Source organism: Ochotona princeps, chromosome 16 (assembly GCF_030435755.1).
Source record: "Ochotona princeps isolate mOchPri1 chromosome 16, mOchPri1.hap1, whole genome shotgun sequence".
Classification (NCBI taxonomy): Eukaryota; Metazoa; Chordata; class Mammalia; order Lagomorpha; family Ochotonidae; genus Ochotona; species Ochotona princeps.
Genome location: NC_080847.1, coordinates 5,785,997 through 5,799,488, shown reverse-complemented (window position 1 = coordinate 5,799,488; position 13,492 = coordinate 5,785,997). Strand labels below are relative to the sequence as shown.

The 13,492-nt window shown below is 48.3% G+C and overlaps 1 long non-coding RNA gene across 1 annotated transcript; it reads right to left on the bottom strand.

The window, feature by feature from the left end:
- Window positions 1-2,481: 2,481 nt before the first annotated feature.
- LOC131482296 (uncharacterized) lies at window positions 2,482-11,453 on the bottom strand. The gene is made up of 4 exons (XR_009246874.1): window positions 11,382-11,453; window positions 5,175-5,370; window positions 4,970-5,039; window positions 2,482-2,644 (listed from the first exon to the last, which is right to left on the bottom strand). It is a non-coding gene; the product is annotated as an uncharacterized LOC131482296 (long non-coding RNA).
- Between the last annotated feature and the right edge of the window lie 2,039 nt (window positions 11,454-13,492).

The window sequence follows — 13,492 nt, the reverse complement described above, 5'->3', positions numbered from 1 at the left end:
TTTTTTACCTAGTATTCAAAACTTTATGTAAGACACCACTAACATTGCCTGGGGATCCTTGAAGAAGCATTAGTTAAGGAATGAAAATGGAAAGTGAGAAAATATACAAGAAAGACCTGAACATCTTGTAGTATCAGACAGTAAGAGCTTCTAAAAGTAAATCAACAACTTAAAACATGAAAAAGCAAAATACACTATAATAAGGATTTCTATCGAACACACTGACCAATTGAGGGTAAACCCCCCACAAAGTTTTAAACACGCCCTTACATTTCTTTGAAATCCATTCTCGAATAACTGCAATTTTTTTTTTCAGGTTTCGGCAAAAGTCTCCAAGGAAGAGACTAGATTACTGAGTGGTTGTTTCCCATTGCACACCTGTCTCTGTAAACCTTTGCTCTGTCAAAATGTACAGCAGTTGTCCAAAGTTGGGACCGCAGAGACCCATAAAAAATAGATAAAACCGGGTAAAACTCAGCAGAAGTGGCTGTGTGTGTCTGACAGTGTCAGAGCTCAGCTTGTTCCTGTCCGGCTGCTCCCTCGCTCGGATCACCGGCTCCCCTGCCGATGCCCAGTGCCCGTTCTGAAGCCAGTGGCTCAGAGGCATTTTCTGGCACAGAGGAGTTGAGTCTATAGTGTGTGCCTTTGAGCTGCAGCCTGGGCCCCGGATGGCCTGAATGTGCAGGCTTTTGCACAGTCTTCCATGTGAGGCTCCTTTCCCCTTTTCAGACAAACCTGGGAGCGAGGGCAGGGAGCAGCCCATGAGTTATTTATGACCTGTGCATGTGACACAGAGAGAGAGAGAGAGGGAGAGCAAGCGTGAGGGCTTGTCTCTGGCTGGTTCAGCAGCTCCAGCCCGTCAGGACAGAGATGAGGACCCCCAAGGGACCCCAACAGGCATGGCTGAGTGTTGACTGGCAGCTGGGGCAGGAGCCGCTGCTCAGGGAGGAAGCTCTACCATGTCACCGCGATGCGTGCTTGGCTGTGGCAGACTGAAGCAAGGGCCAGGAAACGGGTCCCCGTCGAGGCTGCACATGGCCTGAACCGCCCGGAGACAAACAAACATACTAATTCCTGGACCGCACGCAGGGACTGTCTCAGCTATTTGAAGCCGAATACATGTGAACAGGGAGGGACCAGACAGCCGCAGACACAGGTGACAGCTGAGCTCTGGGTCGCTCTGGGTGATGGCAGGTCATGAGAACAGAGCTGGGATCTCTCATGTTGGAGTGACAGGCCGGAGGAACGCTGTTGGAGCACGGTACTGCTCACAGCCTTGGGTGGGGACGCATACCTAGCAGGTGCCAACAAGCCTGAGAATCTTGCTCCATTCCAGATTTGAGACCGCTTCTAAATTTCTTGAATTTTCTGGGCCTCAGTTTCTTCCTTGGTCAATGAGTTTCTGTGTTTGTGTTTTTTTTTAAGATTTATTTATTTTTATTGGAAAGGCATATTTCCAGACAGGAGAGGCAAAGATCCTTCATCCACTGGTTCGCTCCCCAAATGGCCACAATGGCTGGAGCTGAGCTTATCTGAAGCCAGGAGCCAGCTGCCTGTCATCATTCCTCACACTGCCACTCTCCCCATGCCCAGTCTCTCGCCGGGGAGCAGGGACCCAAAGACCCATACCACTTTCTGTTGCCCACCCAGGCCACAAGTAGAGAGCTGGATGGGAAGTGGAGCAGCCGGACCTGAACCAGCAGGCATATGGGAAGCCCATGTATGCAGGTGAAGAAGTACCGGTCCATCAAGCCACAGCCCTGGCCCCTGGTTTCTGTGCTTATGGAGCGTACAGATATGACATGCCTGTCCCGTCGTGGCTGTGGAGTGCTTTGCAGAATGTGGTCACCTGTGCCAACAACATTGTTTCTCTTCTCTAGTGTTTCTTTCTCCTGCTTTCACGTTACCTCTACCCGGCCTCTTTCTTTCCTGTCTCCTGAGGCATGTATGTTTTTGTTCACCTAGAATTCCACTCTTTCTAGCCGCCCATCTTCTGCCTGTGTTGGCTAACGTGGATTCTTCTTCAGGTTCTGGGTTTCCTCTCACAAGCCTTGCCTGTGTCTTCTTGCCTCCTGCCCCCTAAGGCAGGCCAGGTGTCTGGTCACCACCATTCTCCACGTATTAGAGTCGCTAGCCTGCTGCCTTCGTTTCCTACTTAGCCATGGGCATCTTGACACAAGAGGTGACAGCTGCCATCTCTGTGTCCCCTCTAGGTACCGCAGAGCTTGGCTTACATTAGACGCTCAGTCAATATCCATTCGAGCAAAGGAGCCATGCAAAAGCTCCGATTCCCCGCTCCTAAGGATGCCCGACCAGTACCACAGGAGGCTGGAATATCTGAACTCAGAAATGAGGCCGGAGAGGGGCCTCGGGAATCCTTGGATGTTATTCAGGAGTTGCCTCTGTGGTGACACTGTGGAGGCTGTCACACAATTATGCTATTGCTAGGAGTCAATGATTGCTCAGTCTCAGCTCACTGGGTGGTCACAGCTGTGTGCTGCGGTCACTTCCAGCTGTTAAGTTTCCTCCGAAGGCGCCCCCTTCGCTTCCCTTTGGGGGGCTTCCCTGGGTCACATGGCTGGTGAGTGTGCAGGGTATAAATCCAGCTCCAAAGTTTGCGCTCGTAGCTCATTTCCTTTCTCATCTGTTCTAAGAGGGAGACAGTCAAGAAACGGACAAGCAAACATCTTATATCCTATCGTAAAGTATAATGTGTCTCATATAACTGAAGGTACTTTGAAAAGTTATTGGCCATCAGAATCAGGAGTTTATGCACATACCAACATTTTAGATGCACACCAAGGGCCTTCAGAAAGTTCATGGATCACGGGGATTATGGAAATCTATGCAATGGACTTCACAGGCAACATAAACTCAACTTGAAATTCTGTTTTGCACAGGTGTCTGCAAGTAAGAGATGGTATCACATTCAAACACATAGCGTCGGGCAGCCTCACATTGCAACCTGGCTGGCTGGCAAGGGACGTGTTCATCTCCGTCTGCATTCCAGCACCATCTCCCACAGGCACGGCTCAGGGAGGTGGCAGCGCCTGCCGACCAGCTGACTGAGTGACCCGTTCCATGTGCACGGTGTGACTCCTTGGATCCGGCGGTCTTGTTCCTGCCATGGTGACATGGTTATTGTAAAACGCTTGTGTTCATTTCATTCAGCCTCACCAGAAAAGCAAATGCTTCAAGGAGGGGGCTGGGGGAAAGAGCAGGTGAGCTGCACTTCCTAGGTGTGTGAATGTAGCTGCCAGGGCCAGTGGGAACTTCAGCATGCCAGGCGGTACCCCGGAGAACACCTTCCTTGGACAACCTTCTCCAACAGCTCTGCAGACATCTGTTTCACACAGGTGGAAATAAAGTTAGGTGGCAAATGCAAATTACAAGAAGCCTTTAAACTTGATCTCGCCATTCCATTCCTATTCCAGAGTGTGCTGGATGTCTTTGGGAATTTCCACAACTACTCTTGTCTGGGTGTTCGCTGCGCGCAGGTATGCCCTGGTCTGTCTGCCTTGGTCTGTCTGCACGTCTGCCAGTGCACAGGGTGAGCTGAGAAACCAAGAACTCAGGCTTTTACTTGATGATGAAGCCCATGCCCACCTCTGCCTCTCAAGACACAGAGGCAAAGAAAGATACCTTAGCATTTTCCAAGCTTGAAGCCCAGGGATGTGGGAAGCATTTAATCACCACTGCATAGCAATTGTTTAAATTAAAAAAAAAAAAAAGAAAAGAAAACCAAGCCCCTGAAATTACGTTCCCATCAGTAATCAGAATTGCTAATATCTCCCTCCCTCTGCCATCCTGGCGCAATTTTGGTGTGATTTCAGTTCCCTTGAGGTGACTAAGAGTCTACTCGCTGATACAACATCCACCGGCTTTATTGGAATCTACCTTCGGATAGTCTGTTTCCCAGAACTCCCTAGGCGGGAGGCTACCGTGCCAGTGCCTCTTGGCCACCACACAAGTCTGTGTCCTTCCTTTGTACTGGAATCGCTTTTCCAATTCAAGCTCCAGCATGCCGCTGCTGTCTGCTTCCTCTGCCACAAGGGGAAAAGGTTTGGTCTGAAGTTGTGTGACGGAGAACTTAGACTTGCAGAAGCTCGCGTCTGCTTGCCTTCGTTCTCTTCTCAGTAGCACTGGAATGAGTTCAGAGTAACACGACGATGTGGCGGTGGTAGGGGTAATACCACCACTTTGCAGGAAGTGGAAATGCGTGAGTGAGGGAAATGATACAGATCTGATGACGAAACAGGGTTCCAATCCAAAATTTGAGGCATTCTCTAAAACAATGTTCTAGCTTCTTCAGACTCCTGGTGATTTCTGGGGTTCTCAAAATCTGGGTACAATACTTCCTACAGCCACGCTGTCACCCAGGTGCGCTGCCAGTGGCTCCAGGGCACCCTCGGCTGCTGCAGCCCCATCTTTTTCACTTAGTGTTCCCCACCTTTTTGGCCTGGTGAGCTTTATTTACCTCTGAGATCCCTACCTTTGGCTGCCTCCCGCCAGCCCAGGCTGGTGGTGAGGCTCCATTTTGTGTTCAGAGGGGCCCCTGATGGTACAGCATCCATGACCGTGCATTGCAATTATACATGCTTCCAGGTTTTTTTTTTTAATTTACACATCCATATGCACACAGAGTGGATAATAGAGACAGATCCTGCATACCCTGCACCCAGCCTCTCTCATTGCATAACAATACAATAGCACAACCAGGAAATCGGCATTGCTTTGATCCACCTATCGTACGTGGATTTCAGTAGCTTCACCTTGGCTGGTGTGTGTGTGCCTGTATAAGCATGTTTCCTGCCATGTGGTCTTACCACACATGTGAATTCCTGTGATCTTCAGAGTCAAGATGCAACCCACATCCTTCAGAAAGATGTGCGTGTAACACTCAGCAATCTTCCTATTCCTTTTATCCTTGTGATTCTGTGTTAAAGCTTCCCACAGCCCGGTACTTAACCTAGCTCCTGCCCAAGGTAGCTACAATGGGCTGCCTGGCTTCTTCCTGTCTCCATCTTGGGAGGCCACACCTGTGGAAGTTTACTGTAGAAACACTAAGTTTTAATGAAATCATCCACCAACACATATCAAATATCTTATTATCAGAGTTGCTAACTCGAACAATGTTTTGGAATTTGCTCTAGGAAAGAAAAATAAAATCTTACTCATGTTGCAGTGGGGCTGGAAGGGAGCTGGGCGAGACCCCGGCCCAGCAGACTTCAAGCCTCTCCCCTTTGCAGGATTCATGATGTATTCTCCCATCCTTCAGCTCCAGCGAGACGTGGCTTACTGTTTATGAAAGAGGCTCTTGGTATCTCAGGGGAGCTCCATTACAGGTCAGGTCTGCAAAGACTTTGGCACCTGCACTCAATAAACAGATACAATGACCGTTATTCTTACTAATCATTGGCTTACTGAGCAGATTCATATAACTGTGTGACTTGCCTGCTTTGTTTCTGAGAACCTGAGCTTGGTGCTTCCTCCTTGGAGGAAGTTCTGTGGCTCAGAGAGAAAGAAAATCATCTATCAAAGTGACCTTTTCCCCCCACCGTTGTGCAGCGGACAAAGCTAATTAGCCAGGTCCTAATTGGGTTGAAGTCTGAAAGCGATGGGGAAAGTTGCTCTGTGAAGACAGCATGGGCTGCAGTTTGTCCCCCTTGGAGATGTCTGCCTTGAATTTGTGGAGTTTACTGGTCACAAGTTGGTGTTTCTGATGGGCTGGTTTTGCAGTCAGCTCCTTCTGGAAGTGCAGCTGTGGTCTCCAGCCAGCAGCCAGAAAGTTGGGAGACGCCTCAGCACGGCCAAGAGACCATGGCTTGGAGTTTGTTTTTGATGCCCCCATTTTGCCTTTGCCCCAGTGGAGAGACACAAATCACTGACCACCTCGTTTGGGCAATCACAGTGGGCCACCTGCCAAGGAGGGGAGTATGAGAGGGCCAGGGACAGGTGTGCATGCCCTCCTCCACCCAGGCACCTTGGTTTGAGAGGACTGTGGAGGAGTGTTTGTGGGGAGAGGAGCCTGGAGCTGAGACCAGCTTGTGGTGAGCATCCTCCCACACCCAGGAGCTAATATGACTGCGCAGTGTGAGGGTGGTGGCGCAGGCTTGGAAAACAAAACCCGCCTCTTCCCTGCTCCCCTCTGATGGGAAGGAAGCTGGGGCCAGGGCAAGGGTCTGGTTGAGGGCCCACGGCCACCAAAAACATTTGGTTTTTGAATGATGACAACTGGGGGCAGCCTAAAGCTTGCAAAACTCTGAAAGGGCAGCTCCAGGTCATTGAAGTCTAGTGCAGCCTTTAGATGGTGTGTTCGTTTTGAGTTCCAGTACCTCCTATACATGCTTTATATAGGCACCTGAGGCCATTCGCATCTCAACAAATGCAGTTAGTAGCGAGCCTGGCTGGGGTTCAATAGCAACTACACAAGAACAAAGATGACACCCTGAGTGTCTCACATGGCTCTGTCAGGTCAGTGTCTAGCCAGGACATCAGATACGGCATCTCTCACCTGCAGGTGGCTGCCTTCACACTGAGACATGTGTCACCTGCTTGTTCTCTTGCAACCAGGAGCATTCTAACTCACATGTCGCCTACAGAGAAGCCACCAGATATTTCCTGTGTACCGAGTTAATCACTGACTACGCAACTGCGTTGTTCACCACATTTCTGTGAGCTCTTGGGGGAAGGGCTGGCAATTTTATCTTCATATCCCCAAGTGAGTAGGATGGCAAACAGTTTACTGCACGAATGAATGGATGAACAAATGAAGTCCATAACTTTGGAAGTTAGATGTTTCTGTGAATACAAGAAAGTATGTTTCTTGGGGCTGTGGGGTGGATGTCCTTGTTTTAAGATCCACTAAGGAAGGCCAACTTGTGCTAAGCCTTGAGAATTCTTGTGAGGATAAGAGCAGGTGTACTCTTGGCTGGCCTCATTTAAGGCAGCCTAGTCTCTCCCCCCCAAAAATGACACAGAAAGATTTGACATCTAAGGCTGCTGCATTATATATTCCAGGGCCTTTTTGTTCTATCTCCATTTCTCATCGGCATATTCTTTTTGTTTTTGATTTTATCAGAAGTCACATGTATGTGTGCATGAAAAGCTACATTGCTAAGAAAAGGAAACACCATGTTTCTCTCTCCACACGCTGAGGATGGCCCTGGGAAGCCATTTGCCTGAATATGTACCACATCCTTTCCATGAAAAAACCCCAAACTTTCAACATTTTATAGATCAACATCCACGGGGCCAAAGGTCGTACAGTCTGTTGGCAGTGAAGCATAAAAGGACCACCAAGGAAAGTGTTAAAAGTTTCTCAACAATAATCCAACTCCCTCATACTCCAACTGAAAGAGGAAGCACCACACATGAGGGTGATTTCAGAGCCGAGTCACCAATGGCAGGGATGGCAACGCTGGCTGAGAGAGCAGGCAGGCGGTCTCCCCTGTTCTCGGCCTCGCCACCACGCCCCTCGCTGTCCAGGCCTGTCCTTAGTCCATCTCCGACTGGCTTAGTGCACTCACCACTTGACTTTAAGAACTGCTTTACTCACAACAAACTCACCCATTTAAAGTGCACTCACTCATTTAAAGTGCACAATTCAGAGCTTTATGAACATATTCTCAAGATTGTGCATTTTCACCGTGACCTAAACCCCAAGCATTTTCATCCCTCGCCCAAATCCCCCTACTCAGCAGCCGTTGCTGCCTGTGCCCTGGGCCCCTTCCCGCTGGCCCCGGGGCAATCATAAGCCTACTTTCTGCCTCTGTGGATGTGCCAGCTCTGGACATTTCACATGGATGGAGTCATACACTGTGTGTCCTTTGTGATTCGGCTCTTCCACTCAGCCTACTGTTTGGAGATGTATCTGTGATGTAGTGTGTACCAGTAACCCATGCCTTTTACATGGAGGAACAATATCCCAGTGCACAGAGTCTACTTTGCTGAGAGGCATTCGGGTTGTCTCCACCCCATGACGGTTTTGGATAATGCTTCTGTGAATATCCTTGTACGTGCTTTGACACAGACCTGGCTTCATGTCCCTCAGCCATGAACAGAATTAAGAGTGCCATTGCTGCATCACAGGAAAACACTACATTCAGTTGTTTGAGGAACAGCCCAGCTACTTGCTATCTTTCCTCTCTTGGTCTTTGGGAATTATGCAATGGTCCCTCATCTGCTTTGCTGCCATGCTGTCTTCTCCTGGTCAGAAAGGAGCAAAGTCTCCTGTCCAACAGACAGCTCCAGGATGTGTATGGAGAAGAAGGAAAGAACAGAGTGCAGCTGCTTGCTGAGATCTGGAGTCTAGAGAAGTGCTTCCTAGCCACTGGCTCTTCCCTGGACACCGGCTGTTGCCCACACTGAGCCTTTGCATGCATTGTTTATTTTCTTTCCTCTGCCTAGGTTAGAATATTCCAGTTTTTCACAATGCAGGCCAAGTGAATGAGTGAATAAATTAAACTCAATTTATTCAATATATTAACTTGCTCAAGGCCACACAGCTGGTTGATGGCGGAGTCCCCACCAGATTCTCCTATGAAAGCCGTCTTTGTTTTGAATCTCCCTGTCTAGCAGATGATCTGCTAGAGGTGAAGGACCCCCTTTCACCTCTGCTTTTGGGTTTTCTACCTTTAGCACTGTTGACATTTGGGACTGCTCAGTCTCCACAGTGGGGGCCCTCCCATGTGCCCTACAGGGCTTTGGACAGCAGCCCTGGCCTCCACCCACGGGATGTCAGTAACCACTCCTTACTCCAGCTGCAAAAAATGTGTGCCGAGTCTGTCGTGTATCCCCCGGGGGACACCACTGTCCAGCTGAGGACTGCTCCTCTGTAGCCAATGCTCTGTTCAAGGAATATTTGTGCTGAGAATTGCCAAGGCCACTTTCCAGTCCTTATTCACAAAGGTGGGGGGAGGGTTCATCCACTTTTCCCTTTAATAAGGCAGGAAATGAGACTGATACTAATTTAAAAGAAATTTTATATTATAAGTTTGGATTTCAAAAGGGTTTCATGATCAAGTTGCAGTAAGTAAGAGTATTTATTTGACTGGATTCTTTATTGTACCAGAATCTGGTCAGTACATATCAACTTCACCCAATTTCTGACTGCTCTGGACCAGGCAGTCGGAAAAGTCTTGTCCTGAAGGAGTCACGGCCTCCAAGAATTTTTTTTGGTTCCTTCTCCCCTCTTCCCCAACCCCTGGCCCACCCCAGCTCAGGGTTGCCGTGGTGCCATGGTTTAGAACTGGATGTGATTTGTTCCTGAAGGGTTCACAGGTTGGAAGTTTGGGCCCCAAATTCTCCAATGGTGAGACAGCATCCTATAAGCATTTCATTAATCCAACTGGTGACTTTAAAGAATCAAGATGCTATCCAGCTCCTGCAGTGTGTTTTGCACTTGGACAAGGGCCAGGAGGTGAGGGAGGGATGGCCGTTAGGACAGGAGGCTCCTGAAGAGCCTTCTCTCCACTCTTCCAGCATCACCAACACCAAATGTCCACATATGAGACTCATCTTGTCTCCCCTGGCAGAATTGATAAATTTACATGATGCATATTAAATGGTTAATTAAAACCTAATGCTTAAGCATTTTCAGGACGTTGCAATCAAAACCCATTGGAGGTGGTCTGGAAGCCAGGGAGTTTTGTGAATTTGCCAGGTCTGCCTCCATTCATCAGATACTAGAGGCCACTTTTGTTCTGTTGCTCTTGGGGACCCTGGTTATTTTTCAGGTATCAGAGCTGTTGATGTAATGATGCGATGATGTTGGTCGACTATCTGGTTGGGAAACATCAGCGCCTGTAAGAGCAGATTACTTCTTACCTTCTGACAGGAATCCGTGATGATGTTCACCTGCTCTCGGCTCCCACAGTGGGATGGGAGCTGGGCAGTCAGCAGTCTGTGTTGCAGCAATCTGAAGTTTAAAGGAGAAAGTGCTTAGAGACAGAATCTTGTACTGTTGGCTATAATGACTAGTAAGGTGTCCTGGGGTCTCAGCATTGGATGTGCTCCCAGGCAGGGAAGCTGGGCAGTCCCAGATCATGCACTCCTGCTCTGCAGGATTAAACCATATCTATAGCAGCCATATTAACTGAATCATCACTTCACCAGGACTCACGGAATGTCTCATCATTGGACAGATTCCGCAATGATTTCCTCAGCCTTCCCCAAAAGCGAAGGTTCATTCCTGGCTTTGTTTTCCCTGTTTGCTCATGTTTTCACATGTTTGTTTCACGTTAGATTCACTTGTTCATTTCACAAAAGTCTATTTAGATCCTGCTAGGCAACATTGCCTATACAAGGGCACTTCCAAAAGTTCATGGAACATGGAATTGAAATGAGTTCATTTAGGTGCAGAAAATTTGATACCAATATGAAACAGAGAGTCTTCATAGAGTTCATAGGAAAAAGCATATTGTGCAAAACTACCTTTGGCTTGCACAAACAAACCTGTGTTCCATGCCATTCTTCATCAAGCCTTTTGAAAAAAACTTAAATTGTTCAAACAGCTGACTTTTCCCAAAAATGTACTATTCTACGTTGAAGGACATAGACCATCTTTTCAAATCTCCATGAGGTTCCCATCTGGGAATGGTGGTGACTTCTCCCATTCTGTAACAGCCACTTACCTTTCTGTCTGTTTCTGTCTTTTCCTGATAGTTCCTGTTTCATTCACCTCCTACCTCCTTTGCCTTTCCCTTCCCTGTGTCCCCAGATCAACTCCCCTTTAACATGGTGGATGTTGCATTCTGAGTGCACACACTGGTAAATTTAGAATCTCGTCCCTCATGCTGGCTCCAGTTTCAGAGTGAGCCATACCCTTGCACCTCTTCAGGCTCCAGCCCCACTGGTCATTTTCCTCTTCTGCCCATGTTCTCTCTTAGCCCTGGGCCTTTGCACATATGCTTAGCTCCTCTCCCTATATATATATATTTTTTTCAAAGCCTTGTTGTACTGTTGACTCCAAGTGCTCATGAATGTTTCCCTAAGACCTGTGAGCTAAGAACACATTTGCATTTGAAAGGAAATCTTTAGAAGAAAGAGGAGGAGGACCAGACAAGGAGAAGGAAGAGTCCCACTTGGAGCAGAAACATAGATGGCTCGAGTCACAAAGCTTAAAACATGTTTGCTAGCCCTTTTCAGGAAACATTGTGCTGTTTTAGTGGATTGTTCCATTGTGAGACTGTTGGTTCTGCAGGGAGTGATGTTTCAGTCTTGCTCAATACTCTTTCCTAGGCATCTAACCCTTACGCAGCACACAGCAAGTACGTACTCAATGATGATCAGAAGACTGACTGACTGACTGAATGAAGGTTCTTACCTTCAAATTCTCTGGTGTTTTGATATCAAAGCTGAGTTAAGATGTCCACACCCACCTCTGATGTCATGGATTTCCTTCCAGTCCGTGACCTGGTGATGCTGCCTCTTGTTCATGTCTGATCTGTCCAGTATCTTTGCTCCAAAAGTCCTTAACCTCCATGTTTCCTGTTGTTAACAATATAAAAATTTAAAAAAACTCCAGCAAATGAAAACACCATTATCCCTCAATTCCATCTCCTTCTCATGATAAACCCGCACCAGGCACAGTATTCTGCTTTAGTTACAGGTGAACAGACTGCAATCCACACAAGCTGACATCTGATACAATCCACATGGTTGAGTGGTGGGGTAGGTGTGTTAGGAGGGTACAGGGACAGGGCAGAAGCCACCCTGTGGGCAGCACGGAGGGCAAGCCAAGCTCAGGCTTGACCGGAAGCTAGCCTCTGCCTGGGCAGTGACTTCCCCGTGCAAGTTTTGTATTTGATCTTTTCCAGTGGGAGAGAGGCAGGTACTCGGCATGACTTGGGCTACAACTGATTCGAAGGCTGCAGAAGGCTACAGGCATGGCATCATGTTCTTCAGTCTCATTTCACATTCTGCCTGGCTACATGCCAGGCCAGCCGGCACACATTTGAAAAAAAATTATTTATTTATTTGCAAGTCAGAAAAGGGAGAGAAAAGGGGAGGAAGACAGAAAGGGAAAAGGAGAGGGGAAAAGAGACAGAGAGGGATTTTGCTTCTAGTTGTCTACTCTCCCAACTCCTACAAGCAGGTAGGACTGGGTGCGGGATGAAGCCAAAAGCCCAGAATGCAATCTGGGTTTACCATGTGTGTGACTGGGAAGTAGTATCATCCGCTGCTTCTCAGGGCATGCCGTGGGCAGGAAGCCGCTATCAGAAACAGAGCTGACACACTAATCCAGGCCCTCCAGTATGCAGAGGCATCAAACACCTGTTCCTAACAGCTACTGAAGGGACCGTAATAAAGCATTCATTCCAAGCTGGTGACAGCTCTGTAAAGGAATGTCTCACTCGCTTGCTCTCCTTCAGTTTTATTTCCCCAAGTCTGGAGCCTGGAAGAGCGCCAGGGGGTGGTTGTTCTGAGGACCACAGCACACATTTGCACATCAAGCCTGGATTCCACTCTGGACACATTCAGGCTCCTAAGAACTGAGTGTTATTCTTGATTTTTTTTTAAAAGGAACTTGACTAGTTTAAGAGACTAAAGCCCTCTCTGCTCTGTGCACTCGCCCACTGTCCAATGGCTAGGGTGATTCTGACACTCTGGAGTAAACTTCAGAATTGCATGGCAACAACGGCAGGTAACTTAGAACTGCAAGCAGATCATTCCTGGAACAACAGCGTCTTCCAGGTGTCACTGCCAGGCGCACCTCTTCCATGAGCACGAGAACAGTTGACAGGAGGCAGCCTGCACTAACGTTGGGCTGTGCTCTCGTGGCAATGACCTAAAGCAGTGTCCAGACCTGTAGGCTTCAACAGGGGCCAAGAATGAACTAATAACAGGCAGTTTCCTGTTGGAAGGTCTCTGAGTCACAATGGCACTTATGGTTCAAGAAAAATCTAGACCGACTGATGATACACAGGGAAGTGAGAAGGAGAGTTTGTCTGTAGGCAGCAAAGGGGGTGCTGACACAGTGGTAGTGCCTGTCGCAGTCCTCTCAGCTTGCAGGGCACCTCCACTGCCAAGCTCAGCAGCCGGCTGGGAATGCAGAAACCAACTTCATGAGAAGAGTCCTGGCTGAAGAACACAGGAGAAGAGGTGTGAAACTCCAAGGAGAGAATGTAGACAAATGTTAAGGCTAGAAAGTTGGGAGATTCTAGCTTTCGGCCATTTTCCTGGTGAAAAAATGTACTTCCAAAGGTCAAAAGTAACAGCGGACATGGTAGTGCATTGCACATCCGTGTCCTTGGGAGACTCCCGGGCCCTCACACTGTTTCTGACAGCTGTCACTCAAGGCCGTCACAATCCCCTCTTGCCGCATCTGCTTGGCTGTCTTCCTCATTGTTCTCTCCTTGGGGTCATAGGTCACGGATCAAAGCACCCTCTCTGGGCTCTGCCAGGCAGTGAAGCCGCCCTCGCTGTTTCAGCAAGGCTGATCTCACTGCCTTTTTAGGAAAGAGTACACTAAGGAGAGATGCTTGTGATT